General features: G+C 41.2%; 1 long non-coding RNA gene across 1 annotated transcript in view; it reads right to left on the bottom strand.

Moving 5' to 3' along the window:
* The window catches only part of LOC105718014 (uncharacterized), a 150,014-nt gene that overhangs the window by 90,809 nt on the left and 33,112 nt on the right, over positions 1 to 26,093 (bottom strand). The window contains exons 5-6 of the long non-coding RNA XR_001107638.2: positions 18,580 to 18,722; positions 15,980 to 16,061 (exon numbers count right to left, since the gene is read on the bottom strand). This is a non-coding gene — a long non-coding RNA (uncharacterized LOC105718014). The remainder of the gene's footprint in view (positions 1 to 15,979; positions 16,062 to 18,579; positions 18,723 to 26,093) is intronic.

Genomic DNA, 26,093 nt, shown 5'->3' on the forward strand with positions numbered 1-26,093 from the left:
CAAGTCTCTCTCCCTCTCTCTCAATAGCAACATTTGAAGCTCAGTGCTGCTCAGTGTCTGAATTCTCACCAATAGCATATGTAAGATTCATGCTGAGAGATGTACTTATTTATCTCAATGAACCTCTTTGTAAATGGTGCACCTTAAACACAGTGCAATCTTAGCAAGGCTTGTCCTAGCAAAACTAGCAGAACATAGAAGTATGTGGTCATGCCTAAACTACTGGAAACATTCAAGGATCATGTTGGGTAAGGATTCATCCTTTGTTGAGCTAGCATGGTTGCTCAGTGAAATCTGAAGGGCTGCGTTCAGCTCGTGTGTGTGAAACACACTAACTATATAGCTTCAAGCAACCTTCAGTACTTAATTTCACTGAATGTACTTCCTCACCTAATAAAATGGGGATAATGCTATTCTATTTTCTGGCTGCTGTGGGAATTAAAATATACCTGTTCTGACAATTAGTAGGCCTTCAACAAATATTGCTTTCCCTTTTGGAATACATGAAATATAATTTAGCTTTTTCTCTTAGACACTAGCGTATAGAAACCATAACCATCCACTCTTAGATTGTGTCTTAATACAGTGAGGCACTCAAAAGTTACTGACCTAAGTGGGACCCAATTTCCCCATGACCTAAACATTTAAGCCCATCTGTGTGGACTGGCTTGTATGGTTTTACCTTGACACCTAGGGTGTGTTCCAGGGCTGGGGAGTCTCAGTGTGATGATAGGCCAGCCTCCTGGGTTGGGTTGCAGCTCTTTACCCCCATTCGCTCAGTGGGTGTTACCCCATTTTGCATTGCGCCTTCTCTACTCCTTTGTCCTTCAAGGATGCCCTTCATCACCCTCATGAACTTCTCTTCTTTCTGAATTTCTATTTTCCCCTTTTGCCTCCCTTCCTTTAGTTTTCTCAGCCTTTGATATCAGGGAGACTTGGCTTTTATCAGTGCTAATTGTACCAGTCAAGGTCCCAATAGAAAACAGGTGATATGCTCAAATTAGAACTCTAGAAGGGCTTAACAAAAGCACTATCTACAAAGTATGGGCAGAGTGAACTACCTTGTGGTTCACTCTAGATGGTGCAGTACTCTGGGTCTAAAAACAAGGGAGCTATCACTGCCTCTAGCTCTGAATGGATGAGGAAAGGGAGTGGTTTCTAGAACTTGGAATAAGTGTGTCATGGGGAAAGACCCCACTGAAGAGGGGTGGTAGCCTCACTGAAGAGGACGGGGGATACGGACCTCAAACTTTCTCTTCTCCCTCCCTTCCATATCCTTTTAGGGCTTCCACTGGGCAAAGAACACGTGAGAAGTCAAAAGTCAAAGAACAAGGCTTCCAGGGCACAGGGCAGCGTGAAGCAGGGTACAGGGGTCTAGAGGCACACACTAACCAAAGAGCTTGCTTTCTTTTAACTCACAAACACAGCACTCATACATCTTCAACTTTCTGCAGCAGCATATAATCCTCTTTCGGGTCTGGACTCACCACCCATCTAGACAGCTGGAAATCCTGATGCAGAGGTGTGGGATAATTGGGGTGTGGCTGTCATTTATGCAGACTTACAGGCTAAATTGCGTTTTCATTCCTTGTTCCATTTTCCTTCCTTTCTTTAATTTACTATGGCCTGCTCTGCATTTTATGGAGCTATTTTAAGCATACACAGGAGATCTTCTTGCCATACGGAGGGAACAATCAATGTTCTCATTTAATAATTCATTCCTTCATTAAATGCTCCAAGTAATTAAATAAAACATGAATAAATTCCATGCTGATATTTGCTAAAGTTTTGTTTCTAGAGAATTTTACCTGTTGGAAGATATACTGGGACCATTATTTACTATGATAAACAATGTAGGAGGGAAACCTTCACAGTGTATAGACACATAGAACTGATTTCATTATATTTATCAAATGCCTACTAAGCACTGGATGTTAGATATAGACATACCCCATATCATATATTATATGTTGGAGGCAGTGTGTGTGTGTCTCTCTCTCTCTCTCTATATATATATGCATATGTGTGTATATATACACGTGTGTGTGTGTGTGTATACTCCCTCTAACACTGAAATAGACCTATGAAGTATTAAAGACACTGAGGCTCAGAGAAGTTCAGTACTTTACCCAGAGTCACATCTGGCAAATGTCAGATTCACAAATCAACACCAGGTTTGCCTGGCACCAAAGCCCCTGCTCTTTCTATGATTCCCCACCCCTACATCTTCCCTTCATTTCTATGGGGAAATAGGTGATTCAGAAGAACTATCCTAATAAATCACAGAGTTTTCCATATATCAATGTGTGTGTGTTTGTGTATGTGTGTGTGTGTGTAAGAGAGAGAGAAAAGAGACAGAGAGTTAGAGACAGGAAGAGGGACATAGAGAAGAAAAAAGAGAGGGAGAGAGAAAGTGTAGATTTCAGAAGCTTGAAAGAAAATCTCTGAGGGAAGTTCTGAAAGAATAGGAGTAGGGGAAAGAACTGGTGGAAAAGATCTGTTCTGAGCATTCTTCCCCAAAGCAGTTTGGCCCACATGTTTCCATGGGCCCAGTGTGTATGTAGGTTCTGCAAAGCAGTCCATGCTCACCGAAGGCTATTGTGTCCTTGCCGTGCTCTGAATCAGTAAGAGGCACAACTGCTCCCAAGGGGGCTTCACATTAGCACTGGGGTCATACACTGTATTAGTCCAAATACCTGAGTCTAGGTAATTTACAAAGAGAAGAGGTTTAATTGGCTCACGGTTCTGCAGGCTGTACAGGAAGCATGACTTGGGAGGCCTCAGGAAACTTACAATTATAGAGGAAGGCGAAGGGAAGCATACATGTCTCACATGGCCAGAGAAGGAGGAGGGGATGGGGCAGGTGCTACCCCCTTAAACAATCAGATCTCATGAGAACTCACTCACTCTCATGAGACAGCAAGAAGAAAATCTGCCCCCAGAATCCAGTCACCTCCATCAGGCCCCTCCTACAACACTAGGGATTACAATTTGACCTGAGATTTGGGCAGGAACACAGATCCAAATCATATCACGCTCCTTTTTAATAACCTGTTTCTTGGATGACCTCCTTGTTAGCACTTTCTTATTTTTTCACATCATCATGTAAGATACTTGTTTGCTGTAACATTAGTTTCATAGAGGGTGTGGATTGAAACTACATCTCCTGAAAGACCTCTGAATGTTAAAATAGTCCCACTCTTAAGGAGAAAACTCATTTCCATACACATCCCCACCACTTTTCTAAATAGCTTCTTTTCCTACAAAGTCCTATCAGTCCTTCTGTGGACTAAATAACCCTTGTCTCTTGCCCCTCCCTCATACCCACCTCCAACTGGTCAACAGGTTCTGTTGGGCCTGTATTATGAATCTCTTCCTCCTTCTTCTTCACACTGACACCACAGTTTAAGTCCTTATCCCCTCTCCTCTGATACACATGAGCATCCGCTCTATAAAGTTTTTCCAAATGTGAACACATTAACCCTTTTGACACAGGTCCTCCTAACCACCTCATGACTCCTTATTCATCTTCACTGGACCACTAGACTCAACATCATAAATTTTAGATTTGATTTCATGTCTCTATTTAAGGCACCTCCTAATGGCTACTAAAGGCCTAAAAGAATAATCCAAATACCTTAACCTGATGCAGCTGGAGCCCACCCCTCTTTCCAAGTGCTCCCTCCAGCCCACCTTGCACTCTGTATTCATTTATGCACCCCAGCCTTTGCTCATGGCCTTCTCTCCCCACACTGCTTATGGTCCAACCTCTTACCACCCCTCCTGGCTTAGCCTGAGTCTCTGCTCTTAGTCACTAGCAAGAGAAAGACTCCATTGGCCCAGCTTCGCTCAATTAGCTATGGTTAGGGAAACAAAGCCACTTCTTACACACATGGCCAGTGGCGGGGGCATAGGAGGGTGAGACGTTATCAATCTGGCAGCTACCCCGACTTATCTATTGTATTTCCTATATTACTATAGGAACATAGACAAGGTAGGTTCTATATCCATGAGCTAGTTGTGGCACATGGGTCCACCTGCCAACTACTGGAGGCTGAGGCAGGGTGCTCATTTACCATGTTGGTTAGCTCACATGCTTATCTTGTCATTCACAAGATACGGAGATATAATTTTTAGCTGGTTCTTTCTCATTCTTCAGAACTCAGCCTTAAGTTATCATACCCCTAAAGAAAGGAACAAATGGTTAAAGGGAAATAATGGGCAACATCAGAGAGAGGAGAGGCACAGAAATCAATGCACTTCTTGTGAAATTGCTATTCTTTTTTCCTCATTTCTTCACTGGAACCACTCATCAGAATGCATGTGAAATCAGACTAGACAAGAGTATTTCAAATGTTCTTTAGCTGCTGACTCTTTCCTTCAAATGAAATTTTAAGGGAACTGTATTCAATTAATCAGATAGAAATGGGGCTGGTGAGGTATAGAGGGGCTGAGAGTACCCCCCGCCTGCCTGAATCCCCCCTACTCCCTGCCCCTCCCACCTCCATAGTGGCCTCTGGGAAGCCCCTGAGGAAGGTCAGTATCAGGTAGGTTGGCCCACCACAGAGGACCGGGACTCCATTAGGTCAGCAGAAGGACCAGGGAGGGAAGGCGAAGGAAGTCTCATTATAACCTCCGGTTGAGTTTTCCGTATTTTTTTTTCACTGGAGAATTCTAACAAAGCCGTTTTTCTTTTACCTTTGCAGGTCCCTTATTTGAGATGAGAAAATGGCTGTATCGTTTGTGGCCTGGGTGTGTTGTGTCTGGTTCCCGTGGTTTGTTTTCCTGCTTTGAAAATGAAACCGTTCATAGCTCAGAGATGGAAAGCAGACCACGTTTTGTCAGCAAGGCCATTCGTCATGTCCCCCAGAGGGGGCCATGAACTCCCACAGCCTTGTGCTCTACCAGCACGAGGACCACCCATGCTGCAGAGCTCAGAAGGCCACCAGGCAGCACAGGGCCAGCCGGGCACAAGGCTCTGCTACTCAGCCGGCCTGAGGCCTCAGCCAGCTCCCACCCACCCCTGGGGACACGAGTCTGAAATAAGCCAGCGTGACAGTCCATGGAGACCAGATCCCACATGGTGGTCCAGGTCTCTTGCAGGGTGAATCTTGCCAAAGGTGAGCCCAGGGTAAACTTGCAAAAGGACCCAGAGTGAACAGAGCTCCTCAGATCTGCCTCAGAGCAGAGCCCAGTGAGGAAATCACTTTACTGCTCTGGTAAAAGTTGTTTGGCTATGTTTAGGTTGAACTCTTTTTTTTTTTTCAGCTGTTCTGCAGAAAGCTAGTTGTAAAATGCTATGACATACAGCAAATAACCTCTGTTAGCAAATGTCTGCACCTGCTGGGCGGGGGAACCAAAGGAGGAAGTGGTGCAGAAGCATCAATGCAAACAGAAGTCCCCGATGCAGCTGTCCCAGGTAGACCAGCATATCTCAGCAACTCTGTCAGACACACACCTGGAAACACACGAAAGGTGCCAGTGGGGGCCACCCACACCTTTGGGGCTGGCAGCCTGGAATCTGCATTTAGAACAAGTTTCCCAAGTGATTGCCACCCAAGCTCATTTCAGAGTCAGGCCACCTGGGTGATGTTGATTATAGGACCCTGTGTCTAGGGAGTGTTTTTCTATGTGAGCCTGGAAAAGCATTCCAGACTTTGGGGAATGAAGAAACCCTGGAGTGGTCCCAGAGCTGATAAGCAAGGCTGAGGAGGAGGATCCTATTTGCTTTTCCAAGTAGTGTCAATACTGGAGAAAAGTAGCACAGAGCTCAAACCTTCTGAATCGGTTTTTTAAAATTGGGATAAATGTACCACTTAGACCTAGAACAACAGCTTAGGACAGACCAAGAACTGATTGGATCTGAGCTCAGTGAGGAACAAGCTGAGCCCAGAGCCTGTATTTCAAACCTTGTTCCCTCTTATGTCTCTGTTCATTTTTTTTTAGAAAGTGATGACTCACTCACATTGTAATTTTCAAAACAATATAGCTGTAACAGAAAAAGCATGGAAGTATGTGCTTTCTCCCATTTTCTCATTTAAACCTTTTGGAACATCCTATCTTATTCCTCTGATACCTAAAACATCGACATATACATCCAAGGTACTTTATCATTCACCTGGGAGTACACTCCAGGCATTCAGGAAGAATCAGAAACATCAACAGGCCTTCCCTTGCAACTGCAGGTATTCCGAGCTCACAATTCACCCTCAATCTGAACCTTTCAGGGTTTCCTAGAATATGCAGTAATCCCAACTCTCCTGTTCCCTCTGACTGAGCACAGCCCAAGAGCAGCCTCAGACCAGGCCTGTGCTCCAGTGACTGGCAGGTTGACAAGTTGTCCCAGAGCATTTGGTGCTTTGTCAGCTCCCGCACTGGATGGTGACTCCTGAGTCAGATTTCCCAATTTCATGACTTCAGCATGTGTGGCCGAAGGGACTAAGCAGTCATGCTCTCCACAACATCTGGCATGCTCCGCCTCTTGGGCCTCATCTTGCAAACTTTTTAATGAAAGAAAAATTCTAATTATCTCATTTCTTTGCCATTGAGTAGAATGGTGAGTTTAGGGTGGGGGTGGAGAGGATACTGGGAAAAAACGGCTCTTATCTCTTCCTGTGCTCTATCTGTATTTGAAATCCGGTAACAAAGACATATGTGAGATGGAGGAAGGGTTCAGAAAGGACACATTCTGAGACCTAGAAGACTAATCAGTCAGCTTCAGTTGGCGAATCATGTGATCCACAAATGATTTACAATCACATGATCAGCATTCCTGGGTTGGGGATGACCATCCTGGGATATGGCCAAATCTGTTAGAAAGGGAGGAGCAAATGGCACGAGTAGGGAGAGGACAGAAAAGAGAACTAGAGAACAAGAAAATGAAGAAAGAGAGTGAAAAAAAGAAATAGTTAGAAGTAAAAACCAGGGCACATGTCTCAATTTTCAAGAATTATTTCTCCTATTGCCCTGATCACCCCTCTTAAAAGGAATGGTATTTTTCTTCATTGTATTAATTCCCTGAAAGTGCTTCACTACATCAGACATTTTGGGAATTATTGATTTAGGAGTCTCTCTCTTTATGTCAGAATATAACTCCTACTCTTAGCCAGGATTTGAAGCTCATGTTAGGTTTCATAAAGGCTCAAGGAATAACTGGAATGACTAAATTTTTAAAAATTAACTTCACTGGTGAGAGGTTGTTTGCTTTGGGGATAGACAGGTAGATAGTGAGGCCACCATTGGTTTCTTTCTCTTTCATTTTTATTCCCCTATTTTTGTGCTAAAAGAGCAATTTTTAAAAATTATACTTTAAGTTCTGGGATACATGTGCAGAACATGTAGGTTTGTTACATAGGTATACATGTCCAATGGTGGTTTGCTGCATCTATAAACCTGTCATCTATATTAGGTATTTTTCCTAATGTTATCCCTCCCCTAGCCCTCCACACCCCAACAGGCCCTGGTGTGTGATGTTCCCCTCCCTGTGTCCATGTGTTCTCACTGTTCAATTCCCACTTATGAGTGAGAACATGCAGTGTTTGATTTTCTGTTCCAGTGTTAGTTTGCTGAGAATGATGGTTTCCAGCTTCATCCATGTCCCTGCAAAAGACATGAACTCATCCTTTTTTATAGCTGCATAGTATTTCATGGTGTATATGTGCCACATTTTCTTTATCCAGTCTATTACTGATGGGCATTTGGGTTGGTTCTAAGTCTTTGCTATTGTAAATTTTACTGCAATAAACATATGTGTCTTTATAGTAGAATGATTTATAATCCTTTGGGTATATATCCAGTAATAAGATTGCTGGGTCAAATGGTATTTCTGGTTCTAGGTCCTTGAGGAATTGCCACACTGTCTTCCACAATGGTTAAACTAATTTACACTCCCACCAACAGTGTAAAAGTGTTTTTACACTTTTTCTCCATATCCTCGTCAACTGTTGTTTCCTGACTTTTTAATGATTGCCATTCTAACTGGCATGAGATTGTATCTCATTGTGGTTTTGATTTGCATTTCTCTAATGACCAGTGATGATGAGCTTTTTTTTCATATGTTTGTTGGCCACAAAAATGTCTTATTTTGAGAAGTGTCTGTTCATATCCTTCACCCACTTTTTGATGTTTTTTCTTTTTTCTTGTAAAATTTGTTTAAGTTCCATGTAGATTCTGGATATTAGCCCTTTATCAGATGGATAGATTGCAAAAATTTTCTCCCATTCTGCAGGTTGCCCATTCACTCTGATAATAGTTCCTTTTGCTGTGCAGAAGCTCTTTAGTTGAATTAGATCCCTTCTGTCAATTTTGGCTTTTGTTGTCATTGCTTTTGGTGTTTTAGTCATAAAGTCTTTGCCCGTCCCTATGTCCTGAATGGTATTGCCTAGGTTTTCTTCTAGGGTTTTTATAGTTTTAGGTTTATGTTTAAGTCTTTAATCCATCTTGAGTTAATTTTTGTATAGGGTGTAAGGAAGGGATCCAGTTTCAGCTTTCTGCATATGGCTAGCCAGTTTTCCCAACACCATTTATTAAATAGGGAATCTTTTCCCCATTGCTTGTTTTTGTCAGGCTTGTCAAAGATCAGATGTTTGTAGATATGTGGCATTATTTCTGAGGCCTCCATTCTGTTCCATTGGTCTATATATCTGTTTTGGTACCAATACCATGCAGTTTTGGTTACTGTAGCCTTGTAGTATAGTTTGAAGTCAGGTAGCGTGATGCCTTCAGCTTTGTTTTTTTTGCTTAGAATTTTCTTGGCTATGTGGGCTCCTTTTTGGTTCCATATGAAATTTAAAGTAGTTTTTACTAATTCTGTGAGGAAAGTCAATGGTAGCTTAATGGGGATAGCAATGAATCTATAAATTACTTTGGGCAGTATGGCCATCCTCATGATGTTGATTCTTCCTAACCATGAGCATGGAATGTTTTTCTATTTGTTCATGTCCTCTCTTATTTCCTTGAGCAGTGGTTTGTAGTTCTCCTTGAAGAGATCCTTCACATCCCTTTTAAGTTGTATTCCTAGCTATTTTATTATCTTTGTAGCAATTGTGAATGGGAGTTCACTCATAATTTGGCTCTCTGTTTGTCTGTTATCGGTTTATAGGAATGCTTGTGATTTTTACACATTGATTTTGTATCCTGAGACTTTGCTAAAGTTGCTTATCAGCTTAAGGAAATTTTGGGCTGAGATGACAGGGTTTTCTAAATATACAATCATGTTATCTGCAAAAAGAGGCAATTTGACTCTATCTCTTCCTATTTGATACGTGTTTTTTTTTTTTTTTTCCTTGCCTGATTGCCCTGGCCAGAACTTCCAATACTATGTTGAATAGGAGTGGTGAGAGAGAGCATCCTTGTCTTGTGTGGTTTTCAAAGGGAATGCTTCCAGCTTTTGCTCATTCAGTATGATATTGGCTGTGGGTTTGTCATAAATAGCTCTTATTATTTTGAGATATGTTCCATTCAATACCGAGTTTATTGAGAGTTTTTAGCATGAAGGGATGTGAATTTTATTGAAGGCCTTTTCTGCATCTATGGAAATAATCGTGGTTTTTGTCATGGGTTCTGTTTATGTGATGGATTATATTTATTGATTTGCATATGTTGAACTAGACTTGCATCCCAGGGATGAAGCCAATTTTATCATGGTGGATAAGCTTTTTGACATGCTGCTACATTTGGTATGTCAGTATTTTATTGAGGATTTTCACAAACTTAGCTTCATAAGCAAAGGAGAAATAAAATCCTTTACAGACAAGCCAATGCTAAGAGATTTTGTCACCACCAGGCTTGCCTTGCAAGACCTCCTGAAGGAAGCACTAAACATGGAAAGGAACAACCAGTACCAGCCACTGCAAAAACATACCAAATTGTAAAGACCATTGACACTATGAAGAAACTGCATCAACTAACGGGCAAAATAACCAACTAGCATCATAATGACAGGATCAAGTCCATACATAACAACATTAACCTTAAATGTAAATGGGCCAAATGCCTCAATTAAAAGACAGGAACTGGCAGATTGGATAAAGAGTCAAGACCCACCAGTGTGCTGTATTCAGGAGAACCATTTCATGTGCAGAAACACACATGGGTTCAAAATAAAATGACGGAGGAATATTTATCAAGCAAATGGAAAGCAAAAAAAAAAAAAAAAAAAAAAAAATGGCAGGGTTTGCAATCCTAGTCTCTGATAAAACAGACTTTAAACCAACAAAGATAAAAAAAAGACAAAGAAGGACATTACATAATGATAAAGGGATCAATGCAACAAGAAGAGTTAACTATCCTAAATATATATGCGCCCAATACAGAAGCACCCAGATTCATAAAGCAAGTTCTTAGAGACCTACAAGGAGACTTAGACTCCCACACACTAATAGTGGGAGACTTTAATACCCCACTGTCAATATTAGGCTGTTCAACAAGACAGAAAATTAACAAGTATATTCAGGACTTGAACTCAGCTCTGGACCAAGCAGACTCAATAGATATCTACAGAACTCTCCACCCCAAATCAACAGAACATACATTCTTCTCAGCACCACATTGCACCTGTTCTCAAATTGACCACATAATTGGAAGTAAAAGACTCCTCAGAAAATGCAAAATAATGGAAATCATAACAAACAGTCTCTCAGACCACAGTGCAATCAAATTAGAACTCAGGATTAAGAAACTAACTCAAAACCACACAACTATATGGAAATTGAACAACCTGCTCCTGAATGACTACTGAGTAAATGACTAAATTAAAGCAGAAATAAAGAAGTTCTTTGAAACCAATGAGAACAAAGACACGACATACCAGAATCTTTGGGACACAGCTAAAGCAGTGTTTAGAGGGAAATTTATAGCACTAAATGCCCACAAGAGAAAGCAGGAAAGATCCAAAATCAATACTCTAACATCAAAATTAAAAGAACTAGAGAAGCAAGAGGAAACAAATTCAAAATCTATAAGACAAGAAACAACTAAGATCAGAGCAGAACTGAAGTAGATAGAGACATGAAAAACGCTACCAAAAAATCAGTGAATTCAGGAGATGGTTTTTTTTTTTTTTGAAAAGATTAACAAAATAGACAACTAGCCAGATTAATAAAGAAGAAAAAAGAGAAGAATCAAATTGACACAATAAAAAATGATAAAGGGGATATCACCACTAATCCCACAGAAATAAACTCCCATCAGAGAATACTATAAACACCTCTATGCAAATAAACTAGAAAATCTAGAAGAAATGGATAAATTCCTGGACACTTACACCCTCCCAAGACTAAACCAGGAAGAAGTTGAATCCCTGAATAAACCAATAACAAGTTCTGAAATTGAGGCAGTATTCAATAGCCTACAAACCATAAAAGCCCAGGACCAGACAGATTCACAGCCGAATTCTACCAAAGGTACAAAGAGGAGCTGGTACCATTCCTTCCTTTGAAACTATTCCAAACAACAGAAGAAGAAGGACTCCTCCGTAACTGATTTATGAGGCCAGCATCATCCTGATGCCAAAACCTGGCAGAGACACACACACACACAAAAAAAAAAAAAAAAAAAAGAAAGAAAGAAAAGAAAACAAAAAAGAAAATGTCAGGCCAATATCCCTGATAAAAGAACAATTTAAAAAAAGAATAAAGACTGCCACATTCCACTTTTCACTCCCATTCATATTTGTGGTCATTATTATATTTGTGATAATCATAGAGACTTGGTCTCACACAGTCTTGGGCACCGTGACAGTGTTTATTGCATGTAGTGAAGAATGAAAAAAAATGTTTTAAAAAGGAATAAAGGTCATTTTTTTTGTGAGCTTATAATTTGGTATCAATACCACCTCCTGCCACATTCTTTCTGCATCACAGGGGAGGACCTGGAAACACATTTCCCAGAAATCTTCCCAGTGTAGCCATGGGTTAGAGTCAGCCTCTAAGAGTCCTTGCACAAGATTTGGAACCAGTGTTCTCCAGCATCGGTTCCTGGCAGACCAGTGGTCGATTGGCAGATGCAGAGGTTTCCAGGCAAGCTCCAGTGAATCACCTGTCTTGGAGCTGCAGGCCAGTGGCATTGGCTTCCTATAGACTCTTGAAATTACAGTGATTTCAGGGCAGGCATTTGAGAATGACCCATTTCAGTGCTACATGCAGCTGAGGTCAGCAGCTTGAGTTCCCCCTACCCTAGCTCCCATCCCTTCCAACACTGTTGTAAGACTCTACTTCTCTGAATTAAAACATTACTGCTTATGATGCCTCTTGAAGCTTCTGTTTCCCTGACCGAGCTCTGACAAATACAGCAAGCTATTAGAATGAGACAAGATTATTTAGGGATGGAGTGTCAATAGGGAAGAGGACAAGGGGTACATTAGCTACTTCCTTCCTTCCCCTGCTTGGCACTGACTAACATGCTGCCCTCCAGCTCAGGGGGCCCCTTCCAGGATCTAAGCAAGATGCTACTAGACTGGTTGTCAGAATATAATGGGCATCAGTTCTTAAAACCTACCACAGGTAGGCACTATACACACATAATTTTTAGGTGTTATGATTCTCATTTCATAGCAAATGAAACTGATACTCAAAGAGATTAAGTGACTTGGTCAAGGCCACTTGACTGGTTATCAGTTTGGACTTGAACCCTGGACTATCATGAAATTCCATGATCATTCTACTCTGCCATACCGCCTTACCTCACCAGCCTTCTGGATTCCCCCACCTCAGTTTTTCCATCTGTTAAATGAAGGGATTGAATTTGATGACATCCAAAACCCTGCCTGGATCCAATCTTCTGTGACTGTGTGAACTGATGGAGTTCATCTCAGGCCCGCTTCCCAGAAGCCCTGATGGCAGCCCAGAGACAATCATCATTAATGGGCATAGGCAGTAGGAAGTTGGAGGAGTTGCCATGGCAAATTGGAAAGAGGGCAGTCTGGGTTCAAATAATACACTTTCTAGCTTTCTAATTGCTCACTTCCTAACTGGCAATGCTGGGCCAATTACCAAAATGCGTGGACTTCAGTTACACGGGGGCTTAATAAATTGTTGTTACTGTTGTTGCCCTCAGGCTGAGCCATGGATATGAGGCAGACAAAGAGGACAAGAGGAATACTGGGATGACGAGGTACGGAATGCCAAGTAGAGAGAGGAGCACAAGAAAGGTAGCAAGTTACACAGACCTGGAAGGTATTTCTTGGGTATCTAAGGTACAGAGAAGGCAGGTCGCTGAAGACAGAGAGAGAGAGAGAGAGAAAGAAATGATCGGGTCTGAGGATAGTGAGCAGTCAGCCACCAAGGGGGCACTCCTCAGAGTTAAACAAAAATGGCATTCAAGACCAAAAGATACCATTTCCCCAATTTAAAGAAGCAGCCTTTACTTGAAGTATTCTGCTTTACAGATTTCAAATGTTAATAGCACAACTTCTGGAACATATTGATTCAGGTTTAAAAGGAGCCACCTGTGTCTAGCATTCACTCAATGGGATATTCTGTTAGAGCAGAGTAACTCAAGTAGAAAAACCATGTTTCGGTGTCTTGAGTCTATCACTTATCTTAGCAAAATCGACTGTTTGCTCCCAAATACAGTTGCTGCAAACAAGAAAACATGGTGAGATCACGGAAGGGAAGACTGAGCCCTGCAGCCTGTAACAGACACTCAAAAAATGGTTAACTGAGCGAGTTCTTGAAATCACAAGAGGGAATTCCAGGAGATATGGTTATCAGGACAAAATAGTACCTCTTAGATGCAGAAAGAGCGTTGAAATTTTTTAACTCTTTAAATGTCAACGTCAAGAACAACAGAGGATGTATGCTGATGTGATCTCAGAGTACTGTTTCCAACTTTGGTTCTCTCTGTGGTAGAAAGAGAGTGGAACCCAGAAGCTGTGAGTGTAAAGCTCACGACTCGCCACTTCGTCACTGAATGACCTTGGGAAAAACCTCTTTGCTTCCCTGAGTTGTGTGATTCAACTACAAGGCAGGGATAATGGTGTATACTTTGCTGACTTCCAGGATTACCGTGAGGATAAAGTGTTAAGAGTATGGAAATGTCTTAGAAGACAGGAACGCTCAACATAGGACCCATTACTAAAATCTTATATTCTTGACTATGATAACCCTATCTAATTGTTCGGATTTTAAGTTATCATTATTTTAATGACAAAATAAAAATCCCTGATAATTAATTCTTACGGCTTGGGAGTGCACAGTGATTTCATTCCATTGACTTAGAGACAGTAAATCTGCAGCCATACACCATTGCCATTACACACACATAGTCACAAATAGGAAAGTCCATAGCAAAATGTGTACGGCAGCGGCTGGACTGTGAGTATGAGATTGGAGTGGACTATGTCCTCACTAATAAATGTCAGCTTGATTTGAATTACTTGCTAAAGCGCAGCTTAGACAAAGCCAAAAAGGAAAACTAAAGCTTTCTCGATAAAATGGAATCCCAAAGCATAAATAAAAGATTTCACCTGAGAAGAATGATTTATTATCTCTCACTCAAGAAAAGAATGCACAGTCCATTCTATGTTACCACATCTCTTAAGTTGTTTGTTACTGGTTTATAAAAAGCTCATGCATGCATGTACTTAGACAAACACACATGCACACACTCTCCACAGATATATAAATTTTACTTAAAGAAAACCTAGAAGTTATGCTTTGATTACCTGAAATAAAACTAGAAAAGTTTATTCTTTACAAGAATTAGCCCTTCTTTGCTTTCTAAAAGCAAATGACCCCAGGCCCAGGTCAAAAATACTGATGAAGCTTTATATTAGCCAAAGATAACTTGGAATTCAGGAAACCCCAGGCTACCAGTCCTTAGGCATTAAAATGAAGCTGTCACAAAAGAAAAGAGACTGAACGTCTAAAACTTGAAAACTCATTTGACCTACCATGAAGCCATGAATGAATTGATTCTGTACCAAACTCATTTGGACCATATATAATTCAATTCCTTATAAGCTATTTGATTAGAAGTGTTGAAAATAATCATTTTATAGCATAAAGCCCCTCATTCTCCAAATCAACAGAGGTGTGACATACTACAAAGAATATTTACATTTTTTGTGAGGAAGACATGAAATACCTTTCCTAAGAGCAGTCATCTAGAAATGAAAGGCCATGATATATTTTTCTTTTTCTGTTTTAGTCATATATGCTGTCCTCCCAAAACGACATATTTCCCTTTTCCAATGTAATTTAGACAATTTTACAAAACCAAGAGCAGGTTTTCAAAGGATTTTAAAGGTTCTTATAGTTATGTATTACTTATAAGACATGGCCAGCTTGCCATGTGATTATTTCTACTTTTTAGTTAAGACAGGTAGAATATTCAGATAAAATAACTGGAATAAAATATTAGATCAGTAGAGAAGAGTCATCTGAGGATGCAATGAGCATCTCTGTCCTGGGTTTTTTTTTTTAACTAATCGATAAGAAGCAAACATTTTAGTTGCATTATACAAACACAGCCAACATTTCAACATTGAAAATCTGAGTTTTCCCCATGCAAACCTACCTCAGAAGCTCTACTATACCTGGCAAGACCACAGGATTCTTATTTTCTTTAAGGTCCCATGTCAATTAAGATGTGTTAGACCCATAGAGGTGTAAACAATAAAAAACAATGTATTACCCCACATAGCAGAAAGTCTAGGCACATCATAGCCGGCGCTCTGCTGCTCTGAAATGTTCCCAGCTTGGCCTTTCTGCATGTGCTGGTGTTGAACCAGGCTAGCTTTCTTCACAATTGCAAATTGACTGTCAATCACATCTAGAACTATATTTTTTCTTGTTCTTGTGCAGTGAGCAAGAGACAAAAACTCTCCCAACCATAGAATAAAAATCCTCCCCTTCAGTCTTATTTGACCAATGAACTCCCATGCCCACCCCTGTACTAATAGTTGTCAGGGAACTATCAAGCATGAATTGTCTTAAGCCCTGACCAATAAGGGAGATGGCTTGGATGAATCCAGACTCACCTCTGAGAGATTTGATCAATGTTTCTTGAGTTATTGAGCTGCATTGAGTATAAGGGTTGAATATCCACAGAAAATCTGGGTTCTATTAGGAAGAAAGAAAAGGAGAATTGATGCTAGAAAGTAACTGACAATGTCCATGTTAGAACCCCCTGGACTTCCCAGAAGTGATGAGAAGAATGTTGGCTCTGATGATGTGCCTGAAATTTGGGTAGGAGAGTGGCCCACTACTCGCAGGAAGGAGTGTGTCTAAGTGTAAGCCTATGTGCTTCCACCTAGCCCCAGGAAAATGGATTCTAAGTTCCATGAGAGAGACGGCTGCAAATAAACTTAATAGGCAGATGAAACTTTATCAGAGCTTGTTAGGTAACTATAAAATCACTAGAAACAAAGACATGCCACACACCAGCAAAAATAGAAGCAGTAGCTACTGACTGTGGACAGAGAGACACAGCTCGGGGGCAGCAGAAAAGCCCAAATGCCTTCAAGAAGACAAAAGTCACCCACCATGGAAAAGAAGGAAATTTGAGGTGGCTTTGGGACTCAGTATTTCTACTAGATAAGGACTCAGAGCCAAAGATGTGTAAAGAATCCCAGAGTCCTAGGTTAACTGCTAAGAACACTGCTTTAGCCTTCCTTTCTCTCCCAGGCTGGAAAGTATTTCTCATAAGAAAGGATCTTCCAAGATCTCATGAAGGGTGAATAGATTGGAATTTTTGACTTGCTGCATCACCCTAGGAGGGTCACTGAGGAGAAGATATAATAGTGCTCATCTTAGATCAAGCCAGGAATAAGGCATGGCCTTTTGATCTGAACATGATTCAATATTTCTATTTTGCAGATAGAGAAAAAGAGGTAGAAAACAAGTAAGAAGCTTAACAAAAATAAAAAAGAACTATGGGCAAACTGAACACACACATGCACATACATACACATATAAACTGTTGCCTAAAATTACATCATGAAGACAAATGCTTGGCTTAAGTCACCTTGAATTAGGTAGCAATGATATAACTTCCCAGAATACTAGCTGCTCACACAACACATCCCAATGAAGAAGTCCACTATATAATGACACATGGCCATACATCAAGAATCAAGATTCAAATAATTTTGACAGCCTAAAATGTTGGGGCCAGGGAGAACCAGTAAAATGATTAGGGACACATGCAAAGTCTATTACTTCAGTTGAAAAAAATTAGCTTTACAGACACAGGGATATCTTCTTTGAAATAGCTGTGAATTTTGATTGGGTCTGTTAGTTAACCACAAATTGAATATGTGATTATCAGTGTAATGTAACTTCTAAAAAATAAATAGGATATTTAGATCATAGATACTAGATCACTATAATATTTAGACCATTTTCCAATTGAATCAGACCACATCTGGGGACCTGCCTTTGTTCTGGATCACTGAGGTAATTAATGGTGATGTTGACAAAGTAGGAGGTACTCAGTGGGGAGTACCTGGGAGGGTAGAGGCTCCAGAAGCCACAGTGTAAATGCAGCAGAGAGGCCATCCTATAGAACAGAAAATAAAGTTGCTCCTGTAATTCCAAGGCAGCAGATTTCAGCTTTTTGTTAAGAGTAAGCTGACACCACAAGAAGTGCCCTACATCACAAGCATGGAAGGTTTCTGGTTCTGTCACACAGTGACATGGTAACTCCGGGCAGGTTATTGAATCCTTCTGTGCCTCAGTTTCCTCATGTGCAATATGAGGATACTATGAGCTGCTACCTTCTAGGATTCTTATGAGGAATAGAGGAGTTAATATAAGTGCCTAGGACAGTGCCTGCTAAATTGTAAGCATTGTGTAAGTCTTTGCTATTCATACAAAAAAACAGCTTTTTCATAAACAGAGATTCCATGTGTATTAGGTTGCTAAGGCTGCTTTAACGAAGTGCCACAAACTGAGTGGCTTGAATAGAATTTTTGTCTCACAGTTCTGGAGATTAGACGTCCAAAAGAAAAGTGTTGGCAGATTTGGTTCCTTCCAAGAAAGAATCAGCTCCAGGCCTCTCTCCTGGCTTCTGGTAATATGCAGACAATTTTTGGTGTTCTTTCTTTATTTACTTATTACCTTCAGCCAACTCACTCCAATTTTTGGTGTTCTTTGATTTACAGATGCATCACCTAATCTCTGCCTTCATCCTCACATGGTGTTCTCTCTAAGTGGATGTCTGTCTCCACAATTCCCCTTTTATAAGGACACCGGGTGTATTAAATTAGGGCTCATTCTAATTACTTCACTTGAACTTGATTATGTCTGTGAAGACCCTAGCTCCAAATAAGGTCACATGCTATGTACCGGGACTTAGGACTTCCACATATGAATTGGAGCTGGGGGCAGATACAATTCAAACCATAACACCAGGCCACTGGGATCTTTCAGAAGTGTCAGATGACCCATGGATTAGACATGTTGCTGGTTTTAGTCCTACAGTGCAGTGCTGAGGATCTGCTTTTACAAAACAATATTTGGTCAAATCAGGACTCCTACCATTCAATTTAGGGTTCAGTAAAAAGCTTGATTTCTTAATCCAGGAATTTAACTTGACCTTAAGTTAGAGTAGTACAAGTCAGAGCAATATAACCATTACCTCCTTGGTCTATTGTCCTGCAGAGACCATAAGGGAAAATATCTAGTGGTGATCCCTTCAAGGCCGAGCTTCAGAATCACCTGCATTCCTGCTTTAGCATTCTTTCTGCTCCACCAAGTACAAAACAGCCAAAATAGCGGTACCTGTGGGGAAAGAAGAATAACCTGTCACTTCTGGACCACTGCAGACTTTTTCCACCTTCATCTCATCTTACCCTTTGAACAGTTATGGAGGCAGGGGCACCAAATGATATCATGCTCATTCCATGCGAGGGAATGGAGAGGTTAAGCTTTTATGCTGGGGTCATGTAATTAGTTAATGGTGGTGCTATGATTAGGTTTAGGCTTCCTAATAATCTGTCAATCACAAGTTGATTTCTTGAACATCTCCTATTTGTTTAGCACAGTGCTAAGTATTGAAGATCGACTCCTGGTATCTGTGAAATCGAATCACTAAAACTTCCAGTGTTGATTGGAAAGCCCCATCATCAGAGGCCCAGTGGACTTCCTGCTCACTCTTAACCAAGTCATGACCATAAATGTGCTTAGAACATTTTCTCTTTTTCTTGGCACGATTGCATGCAGATCAGCCAGTGGCTTTCCCTTCAACCTCACACTGTAAGCAATGTTTTGAAATGCTGTTTCCCTGCTTGTCACTAGACCCCATCCCTCAATTCTCCTTGCCGTGCCTCAGCAAGGGCTGGAGGCTGCATTTCTGCTCTGCCCTCTAGACTCACACCTTGGAGAGAAGGGCTGCCTTTGGATTGGTCGTTTCTTTTCCCAGCTTTATTGAGGTACAATTGACAAAAAGTGGATGTATTCAAGGTGTAAAATATGATGTTTTGACGTATGTATACACTGTGAAGTGACCACAATCAAGCCAATTAACATATCCCTCACCTTTGTGAGTCTGTGTGTGTGTTTGCATGTGACTTCAGATCTACTCCCTTGGCAAATTTAAAGTATACAATACATTTTTAACTATAACCATCATACTGTATATTAGGTTTTATTCATCTTATAAATGCAAATTTATATACTTTGCCAAAATCTTCCCACAGAAAGCAACAGTTTAGATTTTTCCTGGGCACTGAAACCATCTCCTCTTCTTAAACTCAGGCATCAACCTCTTAGAAAAGAGAAGTGTATGTCTCCCCCATTTGTCCAAGGGCAACCCTGTTCAGGGAATGCATCAGTCAGGTGTGCTACATAACAAACAACCACACACAAAAACAATCTCAATGGAAAGCAACAAAAGGCTTTTTTTCCCCCTCTTACATCTGTGAGTTGGGAGGGGTTTGGCTGCTGATGTAGGCTGAACTTAAGCTAAACTGAGGTTGGTTCCAACCTGTGGGCTGAGTTTAGATCTCCTCCACCTGTCTCCCATCTTCTCTGGACAAGCACTTGTGTTAGGTGTTTTCTTCTCATGAAAAAAGGCAGGAGCACAAGAGAGCACAATCTCACATCACATCCACTAGCGTCCCACTGGCTGAAGCGATTCACTTGGCCAAGCCTAAAGTCAAGGAACAGGGAAGTATCTTCCACCTGTCATGGCAAGGTCATGGCAAGGGTGTGCAGGTATAATGCTCCTACAAGGGACCAGAGAATTGGGACAAATAATTTGAAACCCTGGTAAGGCAAGGGCCCCATTCTTCAAGTTACCCATGGCTTCTTGCCCACCATGTACCTGTCTTTCCAGCAGCAGCACAGGGTTTGATTTTTGACCACTGAGCTCCCTGTCTCTTTTCCTTCCCAGATTCCATGACAGCACCTCTTCAAATGCACTCCTTCCTCATGCTGCTTTATTAAAAGCTTTCCACCAGACTAGGAAGTCAAGGAATCCCACCTGCATCTAATATATGATAATTTCCTAATGTAACCCAGCACTGTGTGTTTTTTTTCTCAGTCGGTTGCCTACCTGTTGCATTGTTGTTGGTTAAGTTCCAAAAAATCGTAAGAGAAAAGGGGAAAAAAGGAAACTATTTAGAAGATGATTATCCAAATATCCAAGCCATTCTCCAGGTAATGAATCCATGTTAAGCAAGTCTAGCATTTAGAACAATAACATAGGAGGAAAAGAACAACGAGAAATTTCCATCAACTACCAGGTTCTACAAGTCTGTCTTTGCAGGCCCACAATATGGAGCCTAATAGATTTAGTTGTTCACACCTCTCCTATATTTTCAGAGCCATTAACCAGAGTGGACTTGTCAGGGTTTCAACAATGTAATTGTTTAGCTATAAATTTTCCTGCTGGCTGGGGCCTGAGGTTTCTAATAGTCACAGGCAAAGGTAGAAGTCAAAACAGATAGTGCACGGAGGAGAGGAAAGAAACCAGCGTGAAGACGTGCTGAGGGAAGGGCTGGGCAGGGCAGAGAGAGCTGAAGGCTGCCAAAAGCATGGGACTTTAAGGAGCTCAGCACAGGACCACTGCAGCTGGAAGCTGGATTGCAGGTAAGGTTTCTGCTTCTGAAAGATAAAAGCAAGCCTGGGCTCCCAGCTCCCTCCCATACAATCAACCTGGAAGAGCAGCAAAAATGAGAAGGAAGATTGGATCTGGAGGACTCAAATAGAAACTGTGGGGAACCCTTTGGTTGACTAAAAACCCAGGGCAGGGGGTGCTCCAACCAAGTGCACAGATGGAGGATAGGTTGAGGGAAAGCTCTTAGTTCTGCTCTTGCCCACGTAACCTCTTGGGGATAATTACCTGTCCTGTTCTGGAAAAGGAGTTAGCAGCATCAGCAGATGGTAGGTGTGAGGTACAGAAGAGCAGAGCAACGCTCAAGCCCTGCAGGGTAAAGAGCTGATGAGAAGAATCAATTGACTGGCGGATTGGGCCAGAGCATTCACCTGTCTATCTCCTCCACACCCACTCACCCACAGACCCCGTGCATTGGTGGATCACAGTCAAAAACTGTTTTCAAACTGATTTTGTCTATCATTTGCAATAAGGAGTACATTTTATGTGATGACTCAGTACATATACATGAAAGTTTCATAAAACAATATGCTTACTGGTGGGATGCCCTCTATTTCAACCTATTCTATGCTATGCCATGCCATGTTATGCTATGCTATTTCTCTCTTTAATGCTGGCTGACTCATTAAATTGATTGCATGACCCATTAACGGGTTGCCACTAGAGTTTGAAAAACTTATCTATAGAGATTATTTCCTTCCTAAGTTGCTTTTTTCAAAGCATTTAAAGGAGGATCCTGACTAAAGTTGTGGCCTGATAGAGGGACAAAAAGTTGGGGTGGTGGGCTATCATTCTCTGAGACCTGAAGCACCATGTCTTGGAGCTCACCCCGTCCCTCTTTAGGAGTAGGATTTGAGTTCCTTTGTTAATAGTTAATCAGGTACAGTAGCTGTTGCCCCTAAAGGAACGTTATAGCCCAAAGACTGAGGACCATAAGAAGTCCACCACTAGAAAGATAATAGGCTGTAATCGCAGCTATTCAGGAGGCTGAGGCAGGAGAATCGCTTGAACCCGGGAGGCAGAGGTTGCAGTGAGCCAAGATTTCACCACTGCACTCCAGCCTGGGCAACAGAGCAAGACTCCGTCTCAAAAAAAAAAAAAAAAAAAAAAAAAGATAACAAGCGGAGCACTTTACTACATGAAGCAGATCTATTACAACAGACAGATCAAGATTTTAAAATAAGCATAATAAATACCTTCAGAGAGATAAGGGATTATGTAGGTAATATGAATAAGGAACAGGAAATCAAAAGAAAGAAAAGCGTAATGATTTTAATTACACAAAAAAGTAACAGTTGAAACAAGGAACACATATGCAGAAAAACAATAGGATACATCCCAATAATGAATTAGGGTGCTGAAATATTAGCATCTCTAACAGAAAGAAGTAGGAAGAGACAAAGAGAAGGTATTACAGGAAATCTGGGAGACATGCCAACATCTGCATAGTAGGAGTCTGAGAAGGAGAGTATGAATTTCAATATCTCGTAAAATGGAATTCAAGGTAAAAGTAATCAAGAACAATAAGCAAGAACCATGTAACCATCATTGAAATTACATGCGCCTCACAATATAGACTCAGTGTGTATAAAGTAACAAAGATGAAACTGTGAGAAATAGAAAACAGTTCAACACGCACCCAAAAGCACAAATGATTTAGTCACTTTTGTACTTACAGCATTTGGTGGCTTCCTGCCACCCTCAGAATAAAGTCCAATATCAGGGCTTGTGAGGCTCAATGGGATCTGGTCCCTTCTTATCTCTCCAGCCCATTTTTCATTCCTTACCCTCTGGAATGCTTTCTGCAGTAATTTTAAGTTTATTTTTATTCTTCATGTATGCCTTTACTCTCTTACTTTCAAACCCTAATATTTGTTGTTCTTCTGCCTGGAATATCTTTCTCCATCTCTTTCCCTAGATAACCACTACTTATCCAGCCCATCCTAGATGAGATGTTCTTTCTTCCACAAAACCTTGAATGTATTAGTCCTTTCATAGCACCCTTCTTATTTGTAAATTTCCTATTAATTCTTTATCTTCCCCACTAGACTGTAAGCACTGTGAGGCAAAAACTGTCTGTGGTTGTCACCAATGTACTTCTAGTACCCTGGACACTCAGTGGCACAGAATTATGCTGACGGAATCCAAAGAAGTTTTTGTAAAGTAATAATGGAAATTTAAATATAGGAAATTAGCCCAACTTTTGGTTCAACGTGGCAGAATGTACACTTAACTCTGTCTCTGCCCACTCCTCATAAAACTTCACTAAAATGCCAGTACAGTTAGTTTTCAAGACATATATCCAGCAGGTCAAAAAGAATGCTGTTGGAGATAGCTTATCAAAGGGGATAAATATAAAGCTTAATTGGATAGTGGTAGATGGCGTGGAAACCAACAAGAAGAAAGGTTTAAAGCACCAAAGAACTGGAAAGGCTCAATAACTGAAGGCAATGGGTATTTCAGAAAATGGGGGGCTAAAATAAGGGGATTGATTGAAAGTCCTTATATGGAGAATGTAGAAACTCCCATCCTTTCTTCCAGCCCAGTGATACTAAGCAACTGACCTACCCCATATCCAAGCAAAAGAAAAGCAGTTTGCACTGTGGCTAGATTGTTCTAGAAGGGCTCTGGCCTTACAGGAATCAGGCAAGGCAGACAGCAGCAGTGAGATACTCTACCAAAGACAAGAAGTTTAAGTGAAATTTTGAAGCCCCTCTTCCTGGTCCCTTATCTACTTTGTTTGCCTCATCTCAGACAAGTAATTAGAAGGACAGGGGATCACAGAAACTGAAAACTCCAATTAAAACAGAAGGACTGGATGAATCTGGAAACAATCATTCTCAGCAAACTGACACAAGTACAGAAAATCAAACACTGCATGTTCTCACTTGCAGGTGGGTGTTAAACAATGAGAACATATGGACACAGGGAGGGGAGCATCACACACTGGGGTCTGTTGGGGGGGCTGGGGGAGGGACAGCAGGGGATGGGGAGGTTGGGAAGGGATAACATGGGAAGAAATGCCAGATATGGGTGACAGGGATGGAGGCAGCAAACCACATTGCCATGTATGTACCTATGCACAATCCTGCATGATCTGCACATGTACCCCAGAACCTAAAGTACAATAAAAAAAAAAAAGAGGACTAACCCAGGGATACTGAGCATGGAGGTAAGAACAGTGCCTGACTCATGACAAACCTATGCTGACATGGGGCCTCTATCAAATCAACTCCCAGATCACAATTTGGTAAGGTCTGCCACCCAACAGTTCCACCATGCATGTAGGTTTCTCAATTAGCTTCTGGTCCCTTATTCTTAAATATATATAAAGGTAAATATAAATGGTTTCTATTCTTGGCACTTAAGGAAAACCACTAACCTAAACAGCAGAGAGCAAAAGAAATTTACAGGACATAGAGACAAGGCAGAGATCAAAACAAATATTAATTATGTTTTTAAGCAACATAATTAAGAGAGATAAGAGAAGATTCTATGTCCACGTAACAAGAGCAGAGTACTTGTAAAATGAACTTTTAGCAAGTAAGAGCTCTTGGAATTTAAAAACATAACAGCTTTCCTGCAGGCAGGGAGAGAATAATATGAATAAAAATATGTGTGTCTAACCTAAAATTGTCTCTCTGTGGACCTTTACCCAGGGTTCCTACACCAAACCCGAGTATATGGATGCTTTTCTGTGCAAGCTGTGCCATCCTGGGGAGGAGGCAGCAACCTTGGTCCTACTCATCCACTGACTCCAGTTCCTTATTTGCAGCCTCAGTCCCAGACCCAGTCTTCGGCTCTAATCTATGCAACCATTGATGCTTCCAGGGTCCCTTAGGCAAATAGAAATTTTTTTTATTGCATTTTAGGTTTGGGGGTACATGTGATAAACATGCAAGATTGTTGCATAGGTGCATACATGGCAGTGTGATTTGCTGCCTTCCTCCCCTTCACCTATATCTGGCGTTTCTCCCCATGCTATCTCTCCCCAACTCCCCACCCCCCGCTGTCCCCCCCATCCCCCCCAACAGACCCCAGTGTATAGTGCTCCCCTCCCTGTGTCTATGTGTTCCCATTGTTCAACACCCGTCTATGAGTGAGAACATGCGGTGTTTGATTTTGTGTTCTTGTGTCAGTTTGCTGAGAATGATGGTTTCCAGGTTCATCCATGTCCCTACAAAGGATGCAAACTCATCGTTTTTGATGGCTGCATAATATTCCATGGTGAATATGTGCCACATTTTCCCTGTCCAGTATATCATCAATGGGCATTTGGGCTGGTTCCAGGTCTTTGCTATTGTAAACTGTGCTGCAATGAACATTCGTGTGCATGTGTCCTTATAGTAGAACGATTTATAATACTTTGGATATATACCCAGTAATGGGATTGCTGGGTCAAATGGAATTTCTATTTCTAGGTCCTTGAGGAATCGCCACACTGTCTTCCACAATGGTTGAACTAATTGACACTCCCACCAACAGTGTAAAAGTGTTCCTATTTCTCCACATCCTCTCCAGCATCTGTTGTCTCCAGATTTTTTAACGATTGCTGTTCTAACTGGTATGAGATGGTATCTCAATGTAGTTTTGATTTGCATTTCTCTAATGACCAGTGATGATGAGCATTTTTTCATATGTTTGTTGGCCTCACGTATGTCTTCTTTTGTAAAGTATCCGTTCATATACTTCACCCACTTTTGAATGGGCTTGTTTGCTTTTTTTCTAGTAAATCTGTTTTAGTTCGTTGTAAATTCTGGATATCAGCCCTTTGTCAGATGGGTAGGCTGCAGAAATTTTTTCCCATTCTGTTGGTTGCCGATTTACTCTACTGACTGTTTCTTTTGCCGTGCAGAAGCTGTGGAGTTTGATTAGGTCCCATTTGTCTATTTTGGCTTTTGTTGCCAATGCTTTTCGTGTTTTGGTCATGAAGTCCTTGCCTACGCCTATGCCCTGAATGGTTTTGCCTAGGTTTCCTTCTAGTGTTTTTATGGTGTTAGGTCTTATGTTTAAGTCTTTAATCCATCTGGAGTTAA

The sequence above is a fragment of the Aotus nancymaae genome, unplaced genomic scaffold (assembly GCF_030222135.1).
Source record: "Aotus nancymaae isolate 86718 unplaced genomic scaffold, 86718_ANA_hifiasm-v0.15.2.pri h1tg000003l, whole genome shotgun sequence".
NCBI classification, from domain to species: Eukaryota; Metazoa; Chordata; class Mammalia; order Primates; family Aotidae; genus Aotus; species Aotus nancymaae.